The 27,189-nt window shown below is 35.2% G+C and overlaps 2 long non-coding RNA genes across 6 annotated transcripts; both read left to right on the top strand.

The window, feature by feature from the left end:
- Positions 1 to 292: 292 nt before the first annotated feature.
- Positions 293 to 26,559, top strand: LOC127845637 (uncharacterized). Of its 5 annotated transcripts, none has more exons than XR_008033299.1 (12): positions 293 to 429; positions 3,282 to 3,436; positions 7,707 to 7,831; positions 10,757 to 10,902; positions 11,276 to 11,412; positions 12,160 to 12,268; positions 12,442 to 12,510; positions 13,029 to 13,167; positions 15,228 to 15,341; positions 17,634 to 17,695; positions 20,299 to 20,360; positions 22,373 to 26,559. It is a non-coding gene; the product is annotated as an uncharacterized LOC127845637 (long non-coding RNA). The 5 variants fall into 5 exon arrangements; XR_008033297.1 differs by having other exon boundaries at positions 293 to 433; positions 11,276 to 11,387; XR_008033296.1 differs by having other exon boundaries at positions 293 to 433.
- Positions 13,290 to 14,795, top strand: LOC127845638 (uncharacterized). Its single transcript, XR_008033301.1, has 2 exons — positions 13,290 to 14,482; positions 14,585 to 14,795. It is a non-coding gene; the product is annotated as an uncharacterized LOC127845638 (long non-coding RNA).
- Positions 26,560 to 27,189: the final 630 nt, after the last annotated feature.

The following is a 27,189-nucleotide window of genomic DNA, read 5'->3' as shown; positions in this document are numbered from 1 at the left end:
TTACGACAACACAAAGTCTAAAATATGTTAGTGCATTTTGATCCTAATTTATATAGCATTTTTATCCTAATTTAAATTAACGAGCCATACGCGCATGTGCAGACTGTCTTCATACGCTATATTTTAATATTTCTACAACATTTCCTATTTATCATTATTCTTTTTTATCATTACATTCACATAGTTAAAACATATCTATGTGCCTTACAAGTACACGTGATTCTGAAGATAATTCAAAATCATTTTAGAACTACTTTGCACATTTACTTTCGTTTTCATTAAAAGTGTACTGGGTAATTGCATGAGTTGCACATGACATGTCGCTTGTCAACATACTGTGTAAACGTTGTTGTTTATATACCTTGCTTTTTCCAGAATATTATAACGAAAACATTAGTGTTGGGCCTCATACCAGTTTTACAAATGCATGTAGGTATGTATTGCGTATGTATTACGTATTGTATTATTTACATAACGTCATAGTTTGTCAAAGCCGAGCATTCAATTTAAATTTCAAATGACGGTAATTTCAAATAAATATGTCGTTCGAGTTACAAAATAAAGTGTAACAATTCACCTGTTTATACGTGTTTATATTTCTAAAATCAACTTGCAACATTTTTTTAAAAGAAGGCAAAACAATTTTTAAATGTTTATTCCAAGTAAATTTGCATTTTCATGTTAAATCAATGCTGTGTGATTTTATCCAAATTTGTCCGAAAAGTTAGTATTTTTTTAATTATGTCATGTCAGAAATGTAAGATTACTACACTTTTGTTTAAGCATACAAGTCAAATTCAAATACATGATTATTCTGCTAACATCTTGAAGCAGTCATGTTTCACCAAATGAGCAATGAATAAATACTTTTTGATTTAAAATACTTCATTACATCAAATTAAATCATTCTATAGGTAGTTTCAAAATACACAATTACTGAAATAAAATAACTTGTGATTTCTAATTTGTTTCTTACTTAAATTGTTATTGTCACATAGTTTTAAAATATTTCATGTATTGCAGCATTTCATGTCACTCCAATGTACCTGAAACTAAAAATATGTCCTCATTCAGGTTTGCTGCCTGTTTCAAAAAGAGTACAACAGATCATACTATGTCATGTACATAAGGTTAAAATGGTCTTGCACCAGAGTACATGGGTGAGCATTTTAAGCCAATGTCTGGCATGCACAAGTTATGTACTAGGTACTTGTACTAGGTCCGATATGGTAGGTACTAGGTCCGATATGGTAGCCCAGCCAGCCAGCCAGCCAGCCAGCCAGCCAGCCAGCCAGCCAGCCAGCCAGCCAGCCAGCCAGAATCTGATTATTTTTGCTGAAAATTAAACATTTGTAGATTCTGGTCATTTTTGCAAACCAAGAGTAGGTAATTTTGGTTCTAAATCATTTACAAATAAGGGTGTCAGTTTATGGAATAATCTTCCTAAAAACATCAGGGATGGATGTAACTAAACCTAACCATTTCAAGGGTGACGTAAAAAAACACTTAACAGTCTTTATAGATTTTTATAGTATAATTTTTTGTATGTATTTTATGTTCTTTTAAAATCTGTAAAAAAAATCTTATGATCATTATGATGCAAGAATCTCATATTTATTATCAAGCTTTTTGTGTGCTACAAAGTGTGTTTGTGCTACAAAGTGTGTTTATTAACTACATATGCAGTGTGATATTTTCCAAAGCAACTTATGTGATATAATGAACATTTCATTATATTTCTTCAAACTTAATCAGTAATATTCTTGATATATTAAGCAGTATATATTTGATACATATAAATTATTAAATGTCTAATACATGACTGTTTCATGGTTACAGCCACCAATATCACCACAATGGAAATAAGTGAAAATCATTTTTCTCGTTTTTGTGGTATCATTGGTATTGTGTGCGCATTCCATGGTTTACTATGTATATTGCTGTCATTATATATTTTATGTTGTCTGCATTATGTACAAACTATGTTATGTTATTTTTACAAATTTTTTACAAAATTCAATTATAAACAAATTTTGGGGTATGACTTTTGCAATATTCAACATAGCAGCAATATTAAACATAGCAACTTGATATTTTGCATGCATTTGTATCTCATGGAGCTGCACATTTTTAGTGGTGGAAGGTCGAGGTCATCCTTCAAGGTCAAAGGTCAAATATATGGGGGGGGGGATAGTGTTTCACAAGCACCTCTTGTTTTTTGGTATCATTATTATTGATTATTGTTTATTTTTTGTTTAGAGTTGTGTTTTTGTGTGCTCTGCTCCTCCAAGATAGGTGTAAGTGGGGGTTAGAGCATGATATAGGTGCCTGTCCCTGGGTCTTTTAAGTGCCCAGTTTAAATCACTAGTGCCCAGTTTAAATCACTAAAACACTGCACCCTTGCTTAATGTCCACCACAGAAAAGAAGTTATTCACTTAATTTAAAGGCCAGGCTATGTTTTTTGGATGAGTACACTACTAACCCAGCTTACATGCTGTACTGTACCCAACATATTATGATATACATATGTATGTCACTACACTTCAAATTGTCTATTTAAATAAAACATTATTTTTACACTTTATATATGCAATATATCCATACTCTTTTTTAGGAGTTGCACTGTACTGTGGAAATAGAGGAGTGTCCTACTCCTCTATGTAATTAATCTGTATATGTACATCGCGGCCAAGACCTTGACATAAATACTTACCGACCTAAATACAAACAAGGGGATTCACAATTTCCAGATGTACCTATATTTGATATTTCATTCTTAGTGTAGTTAAGTTGTTTTATTTCATTTTATATTGCTTGCGATGTTAAGGTGGGGATGGGATATAGTCAGGATGGGATATAGTCATGTTGCGTTTGGGAAAGGCCGAGGGGACAGGTGTTTTAGAATTGGTAAGTAAGCTGTTTGTTGGTATATTGTATAGAGCAGAATTAGAGCAGAATCATATATTAGGTGAAATTGGATTTAAATATACTTAAACATCTTTTCTTTTGATTGCTGACATATTTATGTGACCATATAAAATTATTTAATGCAAAAACAGGCAAATATACTAATCTTTCCTTATTTATGCACACAATAAGAACATACCATACTTTTTCTATATTTCTTTATCTTTTATTTCTTATTTAGGTCCATGTATTTCTATATCTTATGCAATTATTACAAAATTATTGATATTTACAACAGATTGAAACCTAGCACTACTGTCATACTGGTATTTTCATGATTCTAGTCAATGTAGGCAATTTTTTTTGTTTGCAGGCTATTGCAAGTACAAAGGTCAACATCATTCATCAACAGCCTGTACAGAAACTGGACCGCCTCCCAATGTTTTGAAATTATCTTCGCCCCTGACAGGTTAAGCAGTGGAGTGTATGTGAGGATGCATCCATTGGCTTCTACAGATACAGTGACAAGTAGGTTGTTGCAATAAGAAAACAGCTCCGTTCTGGGAAAACTGGCCTATCTGCACATGCGTTAAGTGTTGTCCCAGATTAGCTCCTACAGTCAAGCAGGGACACAACTTTCTTTTATACCTTGTGATAAAATATGACATTTCTGCAGTGAAATAACAGCAGTGAAAATAAACAAATTGTTATTTTCACCAGTACCGGTGAATAACAAATTTTCATTTTTTTAAATTTTTTTTTACATTATAAATAATTTTATATATATATATATATATATATATATATATTTTCTATGATCACAAGTGATTTAAAATCAACATTTTACAAAATCCAACACATTTTCTTTTTATTTTATGCTTTTTCACCGTTAATTTACATTGTAAGAGGTTAACTGGAGAATTTTGCTGGTATAATGTATTTTTAAATGTATTGAGGCACACCACGGGAGAAATGGTAACTTTTCCAGCGAAAGGGAAAATAGCTCTTAATTATTTTCTGGAAAAAAGGCATAACATAAACAAGAAATTTGTTCATGTCAGTGTAACATTGTTTGTTTGTTATTTCACTCGTGATCAAACAAAATTAACATGTGATGTACAAGTGTTATAATTGAATGGATTTCCTGCAGGAGTTTTGAGTGTGAACTAAGTTTCTCTTCTACAAATTTTCAGAAGACATTCAATTTACGCCCAATTCTTATATTTTGCCATTTCATTTATTTTTGTCAAACTTGTTCTTGTGCATATGATCAACATTTCTATCTTATGAGCCACGCCACGGTCTGGGAAAAATGGGCTTAATACATCTGTTTAAAGTGTGGTCTGTCCCAGATTAGCCTGTGCAAGTCCTCACAGACCTTAATACATCTGTTTATAGTATCGTCCGTCCCAGATTAGCCTGTGCAAGTCCACACAGACCTTAATACATCTGTTTATAGTGTCGTCCGTCCCAGATTAGCCTGTGCAAGTCCACACAAACCTTAATACATCTGTTTAAATTGTCATCCCAAAATAGCCTGTGCAAGTCCACACAAACCTTAATACATCTGTTTATAGTGTCGTCCGTCCCAGATTAGCCTGTGCAAGTCCACACAGACCTTAATACATCTGTTTAGAAGGTGTCATCTCAGATAAGCCTGTGCAAGTCCACACAGACCTTAATACATCTGTTTAAAGTGTCATCCATCCCAGATTAGCCTGTGCAAGTCCACACAGACCTTAATACATCTATTTAAAGTGTCGTCCCAGATTAGCCTGTGCAAGTCCACACAGACCTTAATACATCTGTTTATAGTGTCGTCCGTCCCAGATTAGCCTGTGCAAGTCCACACAGACCTTAATACATCTGTTTATAGTGTCGTCCGTCCCAGATTAGCCTGTGCAAGTCCACACAAACCTTAATACATCTGTTTCAAGTGTCATCCATCCATTCCAGATTAGCCTGTGCAAGTCCACACAGACCTTAATACATCTATTTAAAGTGTCGTCCCAGATTAGCCTGTGCAAGTCCACACAGACCTTAATACATTTGTTTATAGTGTCGTCCGTCCCAGATTAGCCTGTGCAAGTCCACACAGACCTTAATACATCTGTTTATAGTGTCGTCCGTCCCAGATTAGCCTGTGCAAGTCCACACAAACCTTAATACATCTGTTTAAAGTGTCATCCATCCATTCCAGATTAGCCTGTGCAAGTCCACACAGACCTTTATACATCTATTTAAAGTGTCGTCCCAGATTAGCCTGTGCAAGTCCACACAGACCTTAATACATTTGTTTATAGTGTCGTCCGTCCCAGATTAGCCTGTGCAAGTCCACACAGACCTTAATACATCTGTTTATAGTGTCGTCCGTCCCAGATTAGCCTGTGCAAGTCCACACAAACCTTAATACATCTGTTTAAAGTGTCATCCCAAATTAGCCTGTGCAAGTCCACACAAACCTTAATACATCTGTTTATAGTGTCGTCCGTCCCAGATTAGCCTGTGCAAGTCCACACAGACCTTAATACATCTGTTTAGAAGGTGTCATCTCAGATAAGCCTGTGCAAGTCCACACAGACCTTAATACATCTGTTTATAGTGTCGTCCGTCCCAGATTAGCCTGTGCAAGTCCACACAAACCTTAATACATCTGTTTCAAGTGTCATCCATCCATTCCAGATTAGCCTGTGCAAGTCCACACAGACCTTAATACATCTATTTAAAGTGTCGTCCCAGATTAGCCTGTGCAAGTCCACACAGACCTTAATACATTTGTTTATAGTGTCGTCCGTCCCAGATTAGCCTGTGCAAGTCCACACAGACCTTAATACATCTGTTTATAGTGTCGTCCGTCCCAGATTAGCCTGTGCAAGTCCACACAAACCTTAATACATCTGTTTAAAGTGTCATCCATCCATTCCAGATTAGCCTGTGCAAGTCCACACAGACCTTAATACATCTATTTAAAGTGTCGTCCCAGATTAGCCTGTGCAAGTCCACACAGACCTTAATACATTTGTTTATAGTGTTGTCCGTCCCAGATTAGCCTGTGCAAGTCCACACAGACCTTAATACATCTGTTTATAGTGTCGTCCGTCCCAGATAAGCCTGTGCAAGTCCACACAAACCTTAATACATCTGTTTATAGTGTCATCCATCCCAGATTACCCTGTGCAAGTCCACACAGACCTTAATACATCTATTTAAAGTGTCGTCCCAGATTAGCCTGTGCAAGTCCACACAGACCTTAATACATTTGTTTATAGTGTCGTCCGTCCCAGATTAGCCTGTGCAAGTCCACACAGACCTTAATACATCTGTTTATAGTGTCGTCCGTCCCAGATTAGCCTGTGCAAGTCCACACAAACCTTAATACATCTGTTTAAAGTGTCATCCATCCATTCCAGATTAGCCTGTGCAAGTCCACACAGACCTTAATACATCTATTTAAAGTGTCGTCCCAGATTAGCCTGTGCAAGTCCACACAGACCTTAATACATTTGTTTATAGTGTTGTCCGTCCCAGATTAGCCTGTGCAAGTCCACACAGACCTTAATACATCTGTTTATAGTGTCGTCCGTCCCAGATAAGCCTGTGCAAGTCCACACAAACCTTAATACATCTGTTTATAGTGTCATCCATCCCAGATTACCCTGTGCAAGTCCACACAGACCTTAATACATCTGTTTATAGTGTCATCCATCCCAGATTAGCCTGTGCAAGTCCACACAGACCTTAATACATCTGTTTAGGAGGTGTCATCTCAGATAAGCCTGTGCAAGTCCACACAGACCTTAATACATCTGTTTAAAGTGTCATCCATCCCAGATTAGCCTGTGCAAGTCCACACAGACCTTAATACATCTATTTAAAGTGTCGTCCCAGATAAGCCTGTGCAAGTCCACACAGACCTTAATACATCTGTTTATAGTGTCATCCATCCCAGATTACCCTGTGCAAGTCCACACAGACCTTAATACATCTGTTTATAGTGTCGTCCGTCCCAGATTAGCCTGTGCAAGTCCACACAGACCTTAATACATCTGTTTATAGTGTCGTCCGTCCCAGATTAGCCTGTGCAAGTCCACACAAACCTTAATACATCTGTTTCAAGTGTCATCCATCCATTCCAGATTAGCCTGTGCAAGTCCACACAGACCTTAATACATCTATTTAAAGTGTCGTCCCAGATTAGCCTGTGCAAGTCCACACAGACCTTAATACATTTGTTTATAGTGTCGTCCGTCCCAGATTAGCCTGTGCAAGTCCACACAGACCTTAATACATCTGTTTATAGTGTCGTCCGTCCCAGATTAGCCTGTGCAAGTCCACACAAACCTTAATACATCTGTTTAAAGTGTCATCCATCCATTCCAGATTAGCCTGTGCAAGTCCACACAGACCTTAATACATCTACTTAAAGTGTCGTCCCAGATTAGCCTGTGCAAGTCCACACAGACCTTAATACATTTGTTTATAGTGTTGTCCGTCCCAGATTAGCCTGTGCAAGTCCACACAGACCTTAATACATCTGTTTATAGTGTCGTCCGTCCCAGATAAGCCTGTGCAAGTCCACACAGACCTTAATACATCTGTTTATAGTGTCATCCATCCCAGATTAGCCTGTGCAAGTCCACACAGACCTTAATACATCTGTTTATAGTGTCATCCATCCCAGATTAGCCTGTGCAAGTCCACACAGACCTTAATACATCTGTTTAGGAGGTGTCATCTCAGATAAGCCTGAGCAAGTCCACACAGACACTTTCAGCTTTCATGAAAATTTTCATTGTAGGTTTACACGTGTACAAGAATGCCTCCTACAGTCAAGATTAGCTCTAAAATGATGGTTGTCAGTACAGATGCTGCAAATGCTGCTGTGGTGATGCCAGCCTAAGACTCATATGTATGCCATAAAAGGTACAGCTTGCACTTTCTTGTTTTCTTAGCCTTGCACTTTCTTGTTTTCTTAGCCTTAATACATAAAGCCCCTTGGTGAATACTGAAAGATATTTAGTACATTCATAAATGTATTTTAGTTTCTAGCATTTTAATGTTTAGGTTTGTTCGAATTAAAATGTGTTTAACAAGTTAATGTAGCTAAAAAGATAAATATTCAATCCTTTTGATAGCAAAAATCTATGCATTTGACAAAGATAATTTTAACTACAATTTCCATTAACGTACAACTAAAGTTGAGATCTCCAAGGGTGGTTTGTTTGTCAATACTGGCTACAGACTCAGGTATTGATTTATTATTTCATGTGTTCAATGTTTAAGATCAACAGCTAGTTTCACCGTTAAACAATATTCATGAATGCATTTTCTATTAAAAGCTTAAACTTTTGTATTTGTTAGTTAGTATAGTTAGTTGGTTGGTTGGTTGGTTGGTTGGTTGGTTGGTTGGTTGGTTGGTTGGTTGGTTGGTTGGTTGGTTGGTTGGTTGGTTGGTTGGTTGGTTGGTTGGTTGGTTGGTTGGTTAGTAAGTAAGTAAGTAAGTAAGTAAGTAGTTAGTTAGTTCGTTAGTTAGTTAGTTAGTTAGTTAGTTAATTAGTTACTTAGTTAGTTAGTTAGTATAGTTAGTTAGTTAGTTAGTTAGTTAGTTAGTTAGTTAGTTAGTTAGTTAGTTAGTTAGTTAGTTAGTTAGTTAGCTAGTTAGTTAGTTAGTTAGAGGCCACATTTATTATCCAATCTTCAGGAAATTTGGTCAAAATATTTGTCTCAATAATATCTTAGATGACTTCAAAAATGGCTACGTTTCGTTTCCTTGAAAAACATGGCGGGACATTTTTCCTTATATGGCTGTATATGACTATTTTAAAATCTTGTTAACACTCTAGAGGCCACATTTATTTTCCGATCTTCATGAAACTTGGTCACAACATTCATCCCAATAATATCTTGAACGAATTCAAAAATGATGCCAGTTGGGTAAAAAACATGGTCGCCAGGGGGCAGGGCATTTTTCCTTATATGGCTATAGTAAAACCTTGTTAACACTCTAGAGGCACATTTATTCTCCGATCTTCATGAAACTTGGTCAGAAGATTTGTCCCAATGATATCTTAGATAACTTTAAAAATGGTTTTGGTTGCTTTAGAACCATGGCCACCAGGGGGTGGGGCTGGTTCTCGTCTGTTGAAAAAGTGGCTGCCAGGGTGTTCACTAGTCATGAAAGTTGGTTAGAACATTTGTTCACATGACATCTTGGGCTGCACAGAACAGGTCAGTTCTTTTGAATCTCAGGTGAGCGACTTTGGCCCTCTTTTTATAAAAATTTGTTGTATTCAACATATAAAGAAATAATTATGTACATGTTCAATTTTCTTGTGTGTGTTTACTTACATATTGGATGTCTGGTTAATGCTAATGATACAATATTTTAAAAACATTCTCCAGTTAACGCCAGGATTAAAAGAATAAACCTGACTGACGTTATTTATGAGCAAATTAAACCATTAATTAATACCTATTAAGTTCAGCTCAATTGCATCTGATGCCGTAGGCTTTTAGACACTAATAACTTCATGCTAACTGTCAACTCCTACCATATCAGAGGTCTCCATTTCCTTAACAAACCACCTCACAGTCAGGTGATTACACACCCAAACAATTCCCACTTTCTGATGTATATGTCTTCACGCCCAACATCAGTGGCATTAATACCGGCTGGGGTCCTACTTTTACTTCTTATATGATTTCTACCTGTACCAAGCCTGGCATGATCACTAGACCCAACAGAGTCACACAGCCCCCTTAGACACTTAATGCGTCTTGTTATAATATACTCAGATTTGCTTTAAAGGCTTCTTTTCTTATAAAAATTGGGATAGTTTTAACTGATTCCTCTAAAAAAAATGAATCTCTCAAACATATATTGCTTTAACTATTCTTTTATTGAAAGCTTCTTCATTTATTATCCCTTTTCTTCATAACTGTCTAAATACTGATTTATATGCTGTTTAACAAGCACACTTACTTTTAAAGTTTAAGAAGTATCATAATTTGCATTAATAAATAAATAAATAAATAAATAAATAAATAAATAAATAAATAAATAAATAAATGAATGAATGAATAAATAAATAAATAAATAAATAAATAAATAAATAAATAAATAAATAAACAAACAAACAAACAAACAAACAAACAAACAAACAAACAAACAAACAAATAAATAAAAAATAAACAAACATACAAAAAAATAAAAATAAAATAAACAAAAAACAAACAAACAAACAAACAAACATACAAACAAACAAACAAACAAACAAACAAACAAACAAACAAACAAAAAGGTTTTCATATTTTATTTAACCCTTTGCATGCTGGGAAATTTGTCGTCTGCTAAAATGTCGTCTGCTGAATTTGTGAAATAAGCATTTTCTTCATTTTTTTCAAAGATTACTATCAGAATAGCAAACAGTTTGGATCCAGATGAGATGAGACGCCACGTTTTGTGGCGTCTCATCTGGATCCAAACTGTTTGCAAAGGCCTTCAAAATTCGGTTCCAGCACTGAAAGGGTTAAAGATTATTTTTATAAATTCACATTGGCAATTTTGATTTCACAATAACTTTCATAACAATTTATTTTCAAATTGCAAAATAATCAGGCTAATCAGGGTATACACTTTCTGCTTAAAATTTGGTTTACAAGAGACTTTAGACTACTTTTTCTGTTGTTTGCTACACTACATGTGGTTTGCTACACTACACTACATGTGGCAAAATGTTTAATTTGCATTAAATCATGTACAGGCTTTATAGTCACAAAACAGTGTTATATAAAATATCATTACTGTATATGTAAACGATGTAAAACATTGAAATGGTTCCATTGTAGATACGAAGCCATAACCTAACCTTTCACGTCAGCGCCAGCTTCTGAGGAATCCCAACGATTACTGCTTCTATGAGCCAGTCACAGCCCACCCCTTATCTCTACCAAAACGCAATTACCACACAGGCTTTTTTTCAAAGACCGCACCGGTAACTTTGCTACAATGGTTGTAATGTTTTGATAGTAGCATGCTTGTGATGTTGCCATGTTATCTCCAAACACTAAGAATATACTCAAATTAAGTCTCAATTGTTGTACAGGGATGGTAACATTACAGGGATGGTAACATTCAATTATTAATTTCAATTCTTTTATAACCAAATATTTACACTTAGCTTCAGCCAATGTTTGGAGATATCACATTATATAATGCATTTTGGTGGTGACATGCTATAAAGTTAAGAACTTGGAGTTTGCCCTATTAAAATCACATCTATATTTCTATAAAATGTAACATGCAAGGTATATTTTGTGCTTTATGATTGGATGTTTTTCAGTTTCAGTTACATTTTCTTATTTCAGCTTTCTGCATGTACCATGGTCTGTGGAATAAGCACCAATCTGTTGGGCTGAGTGCAGTATGGGATCTAACAGCAGACCAGATCTTGTGAATCAGAGACCGGAAATCAATCGGGTACCATTTGACAGTTGGCTTTCATGTGCGTTTAAGTGGCACCTATAATTTATCATTTTGAATGGCTTGATAAAAAAGTTAGTAAACCTTGAATCATTTTTTTAATGCATTAACAACATAGTTTACTGTTGCACTGAATAGCAATTCTTGGTTGAAAGATCTCAACCTGTTTATTATTTAAAGGAGTTGTTGATGAGTTATTATAGTACTTCCACACACAATGATGGGGATAATTATGCTAATGATGTTGGAATATGATGTTGAAGTAATGATGCAATTTTTAAATAAAGTGTATGCCAATTAAATTTAAATGCAAAACCCAGTGTTTAAAAACAGCATGTTTTGCATTAATCATATTGAATAAACTTGCAGGTTCTGGTATCTAACAAATTTATATGCCCCCCTTCGAAGAAGAGGGGGTATATTGCTTTGCTCATGTCTGTCGTGTCTGTCGGTCGGTCGGTCGGTCGGTCGGTCGGTCGGTCGGTCGGTCGGTCGGTCGGTCCGTCCGTCCGTCCGTCCACCAGGTGGTTTCCGGATGATAACTCAAGAACGCATACGCCTAGGATCATGAAACTTCGTAGGTAGATTGATCATGACTTGCAGATGACACCTATTGATTTTGAGGTCACTAGGTCAAAGGTCAAGGTCACGGTGACCCGAAATAGTAAAATGATTTTCGGATGATAACTAAAGAACGCTTTTGCCTAGGATCATGACACTTCATAGGTACATTGATCGTGACTCGCAGATGACCCCTTTTGATTTTCAGGTCACTAGGTCAAAGGTCAAGGTCACAGTGACAAAAAACGTATTCACACAATGGCTGCCACTACAACGGACAGCCCATATGGGGCATGCATGTTTTACAAACAGCCCTTGTAAGTATAGAGTAGCATTCAACTGAGAAAAATTATTGAACTTAGAAAAAAAAAGTGTTCACATGTGAACATTCTGTGATTGTTATGGCCAAATCTTTGTTTATCGCTAGTAGCTTGGCCAAGCATTAAACTCACTTAGCCAAGCATTAAACTGAAAAATGAGTGTCTTATAGATGTGTGTACAGTGCCAGAAGTCTGATCCATCGAAGCCACCCAACAATTCTGAACTGAAAACAATCCATGTAAGTTAACATATTTTGCCTTACTTTCATTCTGCTGAATCAAGCAAATACCCAATTACATTATTTTGTTTGTTTATTGTCGATGCCAATTTAGTTTTTCATGACATTCACCAATTTAGTTTTTCATGACATTCACCACATTTTCTTTTGAAACGGACAATTAAATGTATGTACAGAATATGGATTTGGTTAATGGTGTGAGTACTAGTATTATAAATGACAAATAATAGAAGTAATTTTATATACTACAAGTTACTAGTATGATTTTTATCAATAAGTGTAATTTTTAGAAAGAATTAATAAACAGTGAGTGAACTCAATTGTCACTACTATTTCAACCCTTATCACATTATCTTCATAGGTGACATGAGTAAAGAACGCCACAATTATCAACTCAATACATCTCGGCATAACCTTGGAACTAAATGTCTAGTAAAAACAAAAACAATGTGTAAACTTTAAGTCTGTGATTATACTATCTTCTGCAGAAAATTCTAGTAAGAACAATCTATTTACAGGTCCAGCAAGCAATGCATATGAAATAGTGGGATGCTATTTGATGGGTTCCTTCACTGAGGCGTGAGCTGGGAACCGCTACATATTCACAGCCACTGACTTCTATACCAAATGGATGGAACCCTTTGACATTCCTTGCAAGTATGCTGTGGAGGTTTTGATATATGTAAATAAGCCTATATATCATCATGGAGCAATTAATGCTATTCTAGCTATTCTAGCAGATCAAGGGAGGAAATTCGTTACTAGTGACATTACTGGGGGACATATTATTTTTGCCCTGTCTGTTTGTTGGTTTGTTGTGTCAAACATTAACATTTGCCATAACTTTTGCAATATTGAAGATTATATATAGCAACTTTATATTTGGCATGCATGTGTATCTCATAGAGCTGCACATTTTGAGGAGTGAAAGGTCAAGGTCATCGTTCGAGGTCAAAGGTCGAATATATGAGGGCAGGGCTCGCGCTGTCGTTCGCCACTTGAGCCATTTGCGAAAATATTGAGAATTTGGCTCAAGAAAAATCCGATTTGCGAAAATGCTAAAATCTCGTAAAATTTCATTGAAAACAGCCGCCATTTTAACCCGAAACTGGTTTTCTATATTTTTCTCTTTGTTTCAATGAAAGTATTCGCAATTTGAACCATGAACGAAAACCGGTCTGCACCTGTATCGAGACATCGCTTGACCTTATTGTTATTGAAGTGCACATGGTAGCTGGCCAATCAAAACTGAGCTGGCTTACACATGAAATGACGTTGTTGAATGAAACGTAAAAATGGGTGGAGCTATGAATACACAGTTAATATTGTCGTCTGCAAACAAAATAGCGGATGGTCGCAAATGTCGTATTATAAGATTAAAAATGAAAATAAGCGTGACAATAAATTAATTGTTTCCAAGCTGACTATCGATCCAAATTAAAGAGTGATAATTAAATAATTAGTTCTATGTCGTTGATGTTACAACTTTCTGCCGATTTCCGATTGAAATGAAAAGGTGTTCATTAATAATTTGATCGTTTTACTCACACACTATGATAACTAACAGCGGCGTATTTTAATCAAAGGAAAACGTGAAAAACACGCGCGGTTTAATTGCAATTAAAATTTAATTAAAGTTACGAATTTGTAACGCATAGGAAGACTAATTCATGTCGTCTACTATATAAATGGAAGATACCAATTTGTCTGTACAGTCGTTAACATGACTTCTTTAACCTTAAAGCGTCCTTTGGACGAAAATGAGTCTGAACAAACAAACAAAATAATTAAAACACAAAAACTAGAGCATTCCAAGAGTCATGGAAAGTTGATAATAATTGGCTTCGCTTTGAGAATGAATCAAAATCAATGTACTGTGACCTATGCATTAAGGTGCAGAATTCCAACACGTTCACTGTAGGTTGCAATATCCTGAAAAAAGACTCGGTGACGAAACATGCAAAGTCTAAAGGTAAGATTTTGAAGATGAGAGGAATTTTAATTTGAAATTACTTTGAAATGCTATAGTCTAACTATATGTATATATGCAGATTGACTATGTATTTTTTTTCAGATCACACTCATGCCGTCGATGCCAGCAAGCAGTAAAGCAGCAAAACAATGTATTTTGTGAATGAAATGTATGCTTGTATTTTACATGCCATTCATCATGTTGTTAAAAATGCGCTGTATTAAAATATCTTTATTACTATGACAATTGTGATTTGATGTATATTATAATATGTGACATGTGCTTGTTGTCATTAAAAGAAATATGAAAAATCTATAGTATAAATTGTTATTTGAAACAAACGAAAACTGGTTGGCAATAGGCCCAAGACGCACCACAGACAATCTAGGATCCAAAAAATCTCCGGGGGGGGGGGGGGGGGGGGGGCATGCCGGACACCCCTACATCTGGGTGGCTCAAACATTTTTTGGGCCAGCGCTAGCCCTGATGAGGGGGAAAATAGTGTTTTACAAACACATCTTGTTTTAATTTAGTTAAGGTAAACTTTCAACATCTCCGTATCACTTTTTCTATTACAGGTATGCAAATGACACTTCACACATGTGTTTGTGGTCATTGTGTATGATCATTCATACCTATGACCTTACCTGCAATGAAGCAGAATAATGTCCAATCTTGCATTACACTTATCTGTAATTCTATGTTTACTACAAATATTGAAATAAAGAGTTTCCTTTGTGCTCAGGATCTTTATGAACATTTGATGACCATCACCCACACCAGACTGGCCTTAAAGAATGATTATGCCCCCATCATGAGCTAAGAAGAGTCTGGATAAAGTTTGCAATCAAGTTGAAAGGTTAGTTGGACTCTCCATTCTAACAAGTTAGAATCAAGTTTCTTGCCATTTTGGGGGTAATTTTAAGTTTAAGCCTTAAGCCTTAAGTTTAATAAAAAGTGCAACCACACAAAATTCACTTCAAACATGCTGTTGTAATAAACATGCTGTTGTGATGATTATATCAGGTGCGTGTAAATGTACATTTCTATAAAAGCGAAAGAAAAGTCTATCGTGATGTCTTCGGACAGCTCTTGTTTATCTGGATAGAGCAAAAATGTCAAATGTAATAATATTCTATATAATTCAAGCATTATATTATAATTGGGACATCCAGTGGTGAGAGCAGCATATTATCCACAGACCAATCGCTTGTATGAACCAACCAAACAAGTAAACAGTAAACAGTAAACACTAATATATTTTTACTAGTATATTCTTGTTTAGATAGCTAAGTTACTACAAGTGTGCTTTGATTACAGCATCATAATTCATTGCTCTTATTCTGACGCACTGTCTGACAAATTGCAATAAATTGTAATTTTCATTATTTTATCATATAGAATGGGTGTTATATTTAATAAATGTCTGGTAATCAAGTATATAAAAGTATTTGGATGCATGCCTAAAATGCTAAATAGACTATTTTTAGACTGGATGGAGAAATATATTTAACCAGACTTTTTTCGAAGAAAAAAGCTGGTTATTAGATTGGCGAATGTCGCCGGGCGGGATGGCTGGCGGAACAAGCTTGTCTGGGCCATAACTCTTGTCGTTCATTGTCAGATTTTTAAATCATTTGGCGCTTTGGCACATTTGTTTACCATCATTAGATGGTGTGTCGCGCGAAAGAATTACGTAGATATCTCCAAGGTCAAGGTCACAATTTGAGCTTGAAGGTCAAAAATGGCCATAGATGAGCTTGGCCGGGCCATAACTTTGTTGTTCATTGTCAGATTTTAAAATCATTGGCACATTTGTTCACCATCATTAGACGTTGTGTCGCGCGAAAACCTCACGTCAATATCTCCAAGGTCAAGTCAAGGTCACAATTTCAGTTTGAAGGTCAAAAATGGCCATAAATGAGCTTGTCTGGGCCATTACTATGTCATGCATTGTGACATTTTAAAATCATTTGGCACATTTGTTCACCATTATTGGACGGTGTGTCGCACGAAAGAATTACGTCAATATCTCCAAGGTCAAGGTCGCCACAACTAAAAATACATTGATTTTGAAACAACTATGTAACTATGAACAATCAGTAACAATGCACATTTTGATTTTGAGTTGTCTGTCTTTCCGGATGATAACTCAAGAATGCTTATGCCTAGGATCATAAAACTTCATAGGCACATTTATCATGACTGGCAGATGACCCCTATTGATTTTCAGGTCACTAGGTCAAGGTCACAGTGACAAAAAAAGTATTTACAAAATGGATTCCACTACAACTGACAGCCCATATGGGGGGGGGGATGCATGTTTTACAAAAAGCCCTTGTTTTCTAATTGAAATCAAGGTCAATTTTACACAAGGGGGTTAACAATACACATTTTGAATGGTCTTCCTTTATCAGACTTTTTTCAACTGAAAACCTGGTTTTGTGACAATTTTGTCCCTTGTTGATTATTAACATGTTGTCAGTAATCTGCAAAAAAAGTTAATTTTAATATTATGTGTGTGTGTAAGGAAGAATGAGAGTTATACTGGTTCTATTCAGATGTTAGTCTGTCCATCCTTTTGTAAAGTATTTAAGAAACAGCTTGTGTAAAATAAACATCCTTCAATGTGTTCAAAGAGCTTCTATATATTCCTACATTAAAATAAAGTTTGTTTGGCCTTTACCGACCTACTTTTTACCCCCCCCCCCCCCCCCCCCAAAAAAAAAAAAAAATTATTATGATTTCTGAAAAGTTTATTTGTTTTTTTCGCTCATCATAAAGAGCCGACTGCAATATGTATTCGTCCGCGTATATCCCTGTCCATTCTTATCGCCCCTGACTGATCTAGGTCGCTTCAATGGTTGGTATTTCCTATGCCCCTATATTTGCGCAGTAATGTGAGCGTCTATAACCGGCATCGCGATCGGCGGTGTTCCATGTAAATGGCGTCTCACCAAACGACATCATAATTTAGGTTACAATATACTTAACAATTTTAGAGTGCAATGCTATACCCTCTAAAAACATGAAGATCATTTATTTAAAGACACAGTTCTCTGTAAGCCATGACTTTATTTTAGATTATTTCTTTGTGCATGTGGTAGGGAAAACATTGTTGTTTACTAGAAATTAAATCTTTTTCTTGAAGGTTGGAGACTACATAACACTTTGATAGATGGCGGGAAACCCTCTTCATCTAGAGAATACCCGGTAAATAGATGGCCGTAAAAAAGTGACTTCATTCGTGTTGAGTTCTTTCTTACGTACAGCGTGACCTATCTTTTTTTTTTGCTTAAATCAATTCGGGTTGGAATGCTTTTGGAGAAAAGGTATGGTTATGGGAGTCTCTATGCGCAAAAGTTTGACTATTTTTCGTTAAAGTTATTGCTTTTAAATTGAATTTGTGTAGAAAATCTTTTAGTAGTGTGACCTAGTATATTGTGACCTTCAAAATTAAATGCAAGTGCAAAATATGACTTGAAAAGCTGATTTTGGGTCATTTCTTAGCAAAAAAGAAGAAAATAAGTGCATTTAATGCATGAATTCAGATTATTTGACCTGGAATAGTTGTTTTTCAAGTTGACCCCCACCCTTATATAGCCGAATAAGGGCTTATTGCTTTCCGACTTAATTTCAAAGGCATATTGATTGACCGTGTAGCGTTAATGTGCTACATGAAGTCAGAATTCAACGCCAGGAACTCCGTGATCCAGTAACAGAACAATAGCTTGTGCGTACAGCATTAACATTCAAACAAAGCCCCATTTCACCGACATGGAATGGCAGGCATTTTTACCTAGGTTCTTGCTTAAAGATTGCACATGGCTTCCAGAACCCAAGTTTATATTGGATATCCTTGGTTCTCATTAAAAACCTAGTTTCTTGGGATTATGCGTCGAAATGCATGCCATAATCTGTGGTTCTCATGAAAACCTAGTATTCCAGAATTACGCGTCGGACGGCGTAAACTTGATCGTTTGGAATACGGGACAAATATTATTACAGGGTTCCCAGCCAATCTGGAAAAAGACTTTCACTTTTTCCAGTCAGGGAAAACTTTTTCCAGTCAGGGAAAAGTCAGGGAATTTGAGAAAAGTTCCTGAAATCAGGGATAAATCAGGGAATTTTCTTTGGTCAGACTTTCCCGACTTGTGTCAAAAAGTCCAAATAATTAAAACTGCAAATCGATTCCTCTGCATGCCTAAGTTGGATTTTTAGTACACATGTAGCTTATTGTACTATAAGTAAATACATAAGTAAATACCTACTTCTTTCTCCATTTAAAATCACATAAAGATAATACATATTATTGTCTGCTAGTGCTATTTATTGAGCATGTCTAAAGCAAGAAATAGGTCGAAATTATTTTTTTCTGGGAAAAATCAGGGAATTTTGTTTATACAAAAAAGCTGAGAACCCTGTATTAAGGGCGCACATGATTACACACGGGCTGGACAGAATGAAAACAAGCTGTTTAGAACTTTATTATTGCAGATATCTCAAGTGATTAAAATATGTTTGCAAAGTCTTTAGAGCACAAGTTTTTCTTGCAGTGTGGGCCGATATCTTAAAATTGAATAATACATTATTACACATTACCTCGGTATCAATAGAGATTAAAATTCTAATCAATTGAGATTAAACTTCTATTTATACCATAATGATTGCTTAAATATATCACAGACATACTTAAAATAGAAAACTAAACAATAGCCCAATACTGTACCATACAGTTGTCGTACAGTTGTTTGAAGCCCGAACACGACAACTGAATATCTTAAACTCTTTAAATGCGGCAACAATGAATAATGTAAAAATTTATCTGAATTTGATTCAATTTTTAGTCTCAAATTAATATTTACAATTAAAGATGTATAATTTAATAAACAGTCAAATTTTTATGCCCCCGGTAGGGTGACATATAGCAGTTGAACTGTCCGTCTGTAAGTCTGTGCGTCCGTTGAAGATAGCAAATTCATATTTGGCATGTATGTGTATCTCATGAAGATGCACATTTTGAGTGGTGAAAGGTCAAGGTCATCCTTCAAGGTCAAAAGTAAAAAAATATAATCCAAGGGAAGAAACATGCTTTAAAAGGGAGATAATATATATATTGACATTTTATTTTAAAGCGGCGCAATAGGGAACATTGTGTTTCTGACAAACACATCTCTTGTTTATTCATGTGTTCAGGCCAACAAAGACCGATTTTTTTACTAATTTCATTCATCAAGAACACCCATGCTCGGAAAACATCATATATATGAACAAGAGGCGGTCACCGACGGCTTATGCCGGTTGTATAATCCCAAGAAACTAGGTTTTCCGTGACAACCTTGGTTATCATGAAAAACTAGGTTTATGAAATCACAAGAAACCAGGTTTTTCATGAGAACCTAGGTTCCATGAGTAACTACGTAGATTTTTCATGAGAACCTAGGTTCTCATTCTGACAACTTAAGTTCTCCTTTTATTTCCAAAGTTTTCAAAAGAACCTAGGTTCTCGACAGCTTTTCATGTTGTTCTCTCGGATATCCTAAGTTTTCATGAGAACCCAAGATTTCATTTTGGAAACATAGTTCTCAAGAGAATTTAGGTTCTCATTCTGAGAACCTAGGTTCTCATGAGAAACCTAGTTTCTGTCATGAGAAACCTAGTTTCTTTGGATTATGCGTCGGACCGCTTTCCATACCAGCCTTCATATTTAGTACAATCAATCATGAATTAAACAAGCTTGATATTAATCATAGAAATACACTAAAAATACATAAATACATGTTTTTGTTTCATTTTATATCTATTTCTATTTTCAGGTAGAGGAATGTCTGCGACTAAGACAAGGGCCACTGGATAAGGGTTGTTGATGGCAAAACAGGTAAAAATATTAATTTATTATCATGTACACAAGCAAATAAGCATATTTATGATGCTTAAGGTGTGAAAGACTGTCATAATCAGGTTTGTGGTCACTCAAACCCTTGACGTCGTGTAATTTCCTGTGCAGTTTGTATCGATAGTTCCGCGTCTTCACATGTAAAGCTTGTGCTTTGTTGGCAACTGAAGTTGGCACTTAACAGGTTTATCCTTGTTCCTGAGCATATATGCAGTACAGCCGAGTTGATTTCAAACTTGTAACTCTACAATTAGCTTATTTTTGGTATTGCTTTCTTATAATATACTTACAGTCATGGTTCCGGCTTAAACGGATGACGCGCCCGACTTAAACATAGGATTGGTGTAGCAAGTGTCCCCTTCATCATTAACCTTAGAGGGATCTTTTTGACAAAATTTGGCACTTTCAACAACTTGTTATGTTTTTTATTTGGTACATGCTTCGCTCATTCAATGATTTAAGGGCAGTATAGACCTTATTCGCTTGTCTTTCCATGGAAAGGTGACATGGATCAATGAAATTTGTTGTGTTCACAATTCTGCAGGAAGCTTTATCCCCAAAAGAAGTACTAGAAACCCCTTCAGGACGCCTGCATTGATCTGAACTTCCTTTCTGCCCCAATAACTACATGGAACCTTATTGCTAAGATTATAATTCTTGCATACATATGTGTATCTTGTTCATTTTAACCTTTCCTTCCAGCCTAAAACCCCAAAATGAGCATTTTTTTTAATTTCGCTTGGTTACAAACCCCAATTTTGACCAGCACCATAAAAATAGTCAAAAGTACTTATTTTTTGCCCAAAATATGAAATTTTGTATTCTCTTGAACCTCTAAATGAGATCTGCCAATGCATGGCCTGTGAATTTTTTCGCCTGGTAGTCCAGTCTGGCCTGTAAATTGTGATGTTCTTTCGCCATGTCTGAATTATTCCATTAAAGGCTTTGGGCTGTCTTTCTACACTCATTCAATGCTTGTTGTATGCTAAAGGGTAAGGTTTACGTTTAAAATAAAAGCAGTCTGGTATAAATATTCATAGACTATAAGTGTATTAAAATATAATTTCTCAAATAAAATATAATCATTTTCCTACCTACCTACCTACCTGCCTGCCTGCCTGCCTGCCTGCCTGCCTGCCTGCCTGCCTGCCTGCCTGCCTGCCTGCCTGCCTGCCTGCCTGCCTGCAAAATATGGGGGGTCAAGTCATGCCGGGTCAAAAAATAGGTCACAGGGTCAACCGCGCACTTGAAAACACACGAAGTGAAATGCTATGTGTGGTATATTTTTTGTTCAATCAACAAAAACATTGATTATAATATTGTCGAGGGTTTAAAAAATAGGGCGGACATTGTTATTCTTCATAGATAAGCTACTTACATTTGCTTGCTTCATGTGTTTTCAAACACGCGGTTGCACTTTTTGGAAAAAATACTTAATTAATTTTGCGCAAACTTAACAAAGTTGTGTCTTTTTACAATGACTGGGCACTCGTCTTTGTTTTTTTGAAAATGGTTTTGAAATAATGAAAAAATTGTCAAAAACGTTACCTAAAGCGACGTTTTGTTTACATCCGATTGTCCCACACATAGCCGAAAAAGTCACGTGGTTCAGGCACCTTGGGATTAGCTCTACCTTCCTTTTCCTACCGCAAAATTTTATACGCTACAGCTTATAAAATAAAAATGTGAAATGGTGAACTAACTGTTTTAATACGACTTAACACTGTTGAAAATAAGATAAACCTGGCCAAACAAATAAAACCAGTTGAGTAAATACAATTGCATGGGATGTTAAATGTATCTGTTTTGCAATTAATTATTCAATTTGTTTTAAAGGCATTATGGAATAAATCATCACTAATAAATTGCATTGACAATAATTATTTTGGATAATTGGAATATCAATTGTATAGAAAATGTAGAAAGTATACCCATCATTCTCTTTTAAAACATGATGAAAGCACAATCTTAAATGTATAATATTTCTTTTGCAGATTGTGTATACTTAACCAGCACTGATATTGTGACAGCCAAATGAAACATTCAGCCCTATTACAGCCACATGAAATATTCAGCACTAACAGTGAGGTTTGTGGGCATCGGGTGCATGAAAGTGAAGTGGAACTATTGTCACCAAGGAAGGATTTTGATAACACAAAAATATAAAACCCAGTATAGTTAAAAGGAACCAGATTATTGTTTATAGTTATATTGCTGAACAGTGGTTAATTTATGCATTCTTTTAAAGATGCAATTATACATAATGATGTTAGAGGCATACATGATGGTTAAGAATCTGAAAGTGTTGACATCTTGACTCATTACAATTAGTGTACCTTTCATTATTTTTGTTTAAGTGGTTATTATTATAGCAAGTTTTTACTTATTATGCTGATTCATTATGAGTAATGTGTGAATCGTTAAAGATAATTCATCCATTTAGAACAATGGTGTTATTCTCAGTAACTCATTCAAACATGCGATGTATATCTATCTCACTAAATATATACTACATGTACATATCTTATTTAACTACTTATTGTAAGGCATCATTGAAAAATGATTTAGGAAAACAAAGATATGGTTATATTTTAATGGTTGAATACACGTGTTGCAATGTTATTGACTGTACATATCCTTTAGGTATAGCTTAAAGTTACTGTTTTATGGTACATTGAAAACAGTTCAAATATAAGAAATGATATATAAATAAATCATGTGTGTATTGAATAAATACTCAAATATTTGAAAACAATATCTCCCTTGTAAATATGTAAAAAAAAAAATAGTTTGATTGATTTATATCCGTTTATCAAAGTATTTAATTGTAGTGAGATATGTACTTAAAGAATCAAGTCTGGTATGGTCAGTCATGCCTCTACAACAAATTCTTAACAAAAACTTCCTCTTATTCTCTTAAAATAGTTTATATTGTTCCATCAAATATATGTTGTTCTTTAGGGACAGATTGGATTTAAATATTTTAATCCTTGTTTTTTCAAAACATGTACTATTTTTACATTATCTTTACTCTTAACACAATTTAAAGTGTAACAATGCAGATGCCTTTATTTAATTTAGTACTATTACCTGTATTTACAGAGAATCTTAGTTTTGGTAATCATTTTATTTAGGTCAGACTTTGTGACTAGTAATAAAATTAGAAGTATAATATATTGATGATATTCTTCTCTGCCCTTGCCAAATATCTATTGGACTGTCAGATAACTGACAAGATCTAGGTCATTCAGGGAGTGAAAGCAGCCAGCACTCACCAGATAATACAGTCATGAGACTGACGTCTGTCTTCTTTTAAAACTGTGTAAATTTTATACAAATTCGACATACCCGTAGTTCTATTGTAACTGTGTTGGATTTGACACAACATTGTTTTATGTTTTTAAGGGGATTATTGTTCCAATGGCATTGACCTGATATTCTTTATTTTAAAACATTTTTTAAATAAGTATAACGTTAGTTCTCCCTTTACATTTTTCAGTGTCTTCATACAACCATATTTTATGGCAGTTTTTATTAAAAGAAAGGACGAGACCGTCCAGTAACCTGGAATTGTTGGCTGCATTGCCCCCTCTCTTCCCCTCTGACACCCTCCCCCATCCCCTTCAAACTAAAAGAGCCATGTCAGACTGGAGTGCACAGTGTAGGGCCATATACCTTGCAAAAAAAAATCTTTAGCCCTATCCAGGGTAATAACAATTTTTTGGTATTATTGTATTTTCTTAAGATTGCTACAATTGTATTTTGTTCTTTAGAGCAAATTATGTACTCTTGTACTTTTTTCCGTAATTCTTGTTAAAATTGCTATTTTGTTTTATATAGCTAATAACATACTCTTGTACTAATTTTTTTTTGGACACGACATCCTCTATATTTTATAGGATAGATAAGACCTTCTTGTGGGCTATTTCCTGCATTGTAGCATAATTTGGTCTTTTTACCAATTTTATATTTTACTGGAATTTCACAGTATTACAAATATCTTTTTGTCTTAATCCTTTATTCATTATTTTCCATGTGTACTTCTAATTAGTTACCATTTACCGTGCACTCTCTGGTCCAGGGGACAAAACGGTTGTAAAAGTACTCCTCCACACCCAATTGTCTCCCATATACCCATCCCAGTTGTACTACCCCTGCTTGCAACCCCCTACCACACCAGCCTTCACTTCCATAACTCCCCCTTTTAGCCCCCCAGGGTGGCAACTTGTATTTTAGCTATAAAGAAATGCATGTAGTATTGTACATAATGTAAATAATCTACTTTTATGTATAAACATAGTTGTTAACTGTAAAGTACATTGTTTTACTTTCTAATTTGTATGTGGCCCTATAAAGGTGACCATTTGGCGACAAGTTAGTCATTACCTTTATTATATAAATATTATTATTAACTTTCCTTTTAAATATTGTCATAACGCCACTCTGGGGGGATGTCTCTTCTTCATAGCCCATTCTCTTCAGAGTTCCATACAGACATGTGGGAGCATTACGGCTATATTCCCTGTCTGCAAGAGTTCAACATTGAACCACGCATACAAATATATATTAAATACAATTTTAAACTAATTTACATTACAAAATACAATTGTATGTCATATTTCTATATAAATGCATGTATGCATGCCAATCCCCTATCACAGAGGAGAGCTGTTTAACCAGGCTCTACCTTTCCAAATAATTAATATTCATAATTCTGTATATTTCCCCATTGCTTTTGTCTCTTTATACAACATATAACTCAAACACTAGATTTACACCTATTTTTGGATTTTATTAAGTTTGGAAACATTGAGTGGCAATGTAAAACCACTTTGTGATCTAATAATCCCTAAAATATTAATATTTTTGTTTATTTCAAACATAGTACACATCAGTGTAACTTTCTTTTCCAAGTAACATACAATTTAAAGTAATTCCATTTGATATTAACATCTAAATAAACGGTTAAAAGTCTTTAACAACTCCAATGCAGCATATGCTGAACAATGGGTCTAGTTCTGATGATGCCACATACCCGGTACAACAGTATGTGTTTCCACCATCCCTACTTATATAAATTGGGCTATTCTCTCGTTCTTTTTTAACATAAACAACAACAATAAAATAATATAACACCTCCATAGTAGTTTGTCAGTATAAAACAATTTATATGACTCTTAATGCAATTAAAATTTAAGTACTTTTGGATTTAATTATCCTTTTTTCTCATATATTTCCTGTCATGAAATTTTTGCATTGTTTACATTATATATAGTGAACCCTATGTTAAGGTCATCAATGTACACATTTCTCAATCCAAAACGGATTTACTTACTTGACTTATTTAGTAAAGCAATTTAAACCAATCAGCGCCATCCTTTCAATAAACTGTTATCAAATGGAAACAGCGCTTTCTTAACAACGTTATATAGGCAAAGTTGTTATGTTGAGTATTGCGTTTATAACGCCCTTTATTAGATTGTTATGCCCCCCCTGGATCCAAAAATCGGGGGTATATTGTTTTTGGTCTGTCTGTCTGTCTGTCTGTCTGTCTGTCTGTCTGTCTGTCTGTCTGTCTGTCTGTCTGTCTGTCTGTCTGTCTGTCTGTCTGTCTGTCTGTCTGTCTGTCTGTCTGTCTGTCTGTCTGTCTGTCTGTCTGTCTGTCATTGTATGTGTGTATGTGTCACAAAGCTTTAACCTTGGTTAAACTTTTATAACTTTTGCAATAATGAAGATAGCAACTTCATATTTGGCATGCATGTGTCTCATGCAGCTGCACATTTTGAGTGGCTAAAGGTCAAGGTCATCGTTCAAGTTTCAACGCAGAGTATTTATGTTAACCGAAGTCCCGAGGGTAATTGACCCCATTAGTCAGTTAGTATTGATGATATATCTATGCATGAAATGAAGAGAAGAATTAATGTGTTTTAAACACATTTCTCATAATATACTAGTACTTGTTTTTACTAAATGTTCAATAAGTTAATTTTATTGTATTGTGTTGTTCTATACCTGTGTTAATGATCAAATAACTACAGCTTTTTTCTTCCTGAATGGCTTATGAAAATGAAATATGTATGCTGTATTATAATTATACTTTTTGGTATTCCTTTAACATCCAAATGTGCAAACCTGCTTATCATGTTAGTTCAAAGCCGTGCAATAAATTGTGTTCCATTTACGTCTGCTGATTATGCTTAATATTATAGTCCTCATGTTACTTTTATGCAAAATTTAACTTAGTTGAAATATAAAAAAATGTCTTTAAAATATAAACTTTTTTGATCTACAAAAATTTTTATGCCCCGGAAAAATGGCATATAGTGATCGCACTGTCCGTTTGTCTGTCTGTCTGTCTGTCTGTCTGTCTGTCTGTCTGTCTGTCTGTCTGTCTGTCTGTCTGTCCGTCCGTCCGTCCGTCCGTCCGTCACACTTTGTGTTTAGGTTTTGAAAAATGCTCATAACTTCTATGTCCCTTGAGATATAACCTTCATATTTGGTATGCATGTGTATATGACCAAAGCCTTTCCATACACACACAAATTTTGACCCCTGTGACCTTGACCTTGAACTTAGGGTCCGCGTTTAGGTTTCAAAATCTGCGTTTAGGTTTCGAAAAATGCTCATAACTTCTATCAAAGCGTTTATAGGGGGCATATGTCATCCTATGGTGACAGCTCTTGTTTAAGAAAATTAAGCAGCTTCTGAGTGTTGTTTGTTAGTAACTGATATACAAATCCCCCGTGTTCTACCTATGCATGCTTGGGAATAAACAAACATTGACCAGGAGCATGGATTATTCAACATCTTA

Source organism: Dreissena polymorpha, chromosome 9, assembly GCF_020536995.1.
Source record: "Dreissena polymorpha isolate Duluth1 chromosome 9, UMN_Dpol_1.0, whole genome shotgun sequence".
NCBI classification, from domain to species: domain Eukaryota; kingdom Metazoa; phylum Mollusca; class Bivalvia; order Myida; family Dreissenidae; genus Dreissena; species Dreissena polymorpha.
Note: the sequence above shows the minus strand (reverse complement) of the source record. Positions and strands in the feature narration are given on the sequence as shown.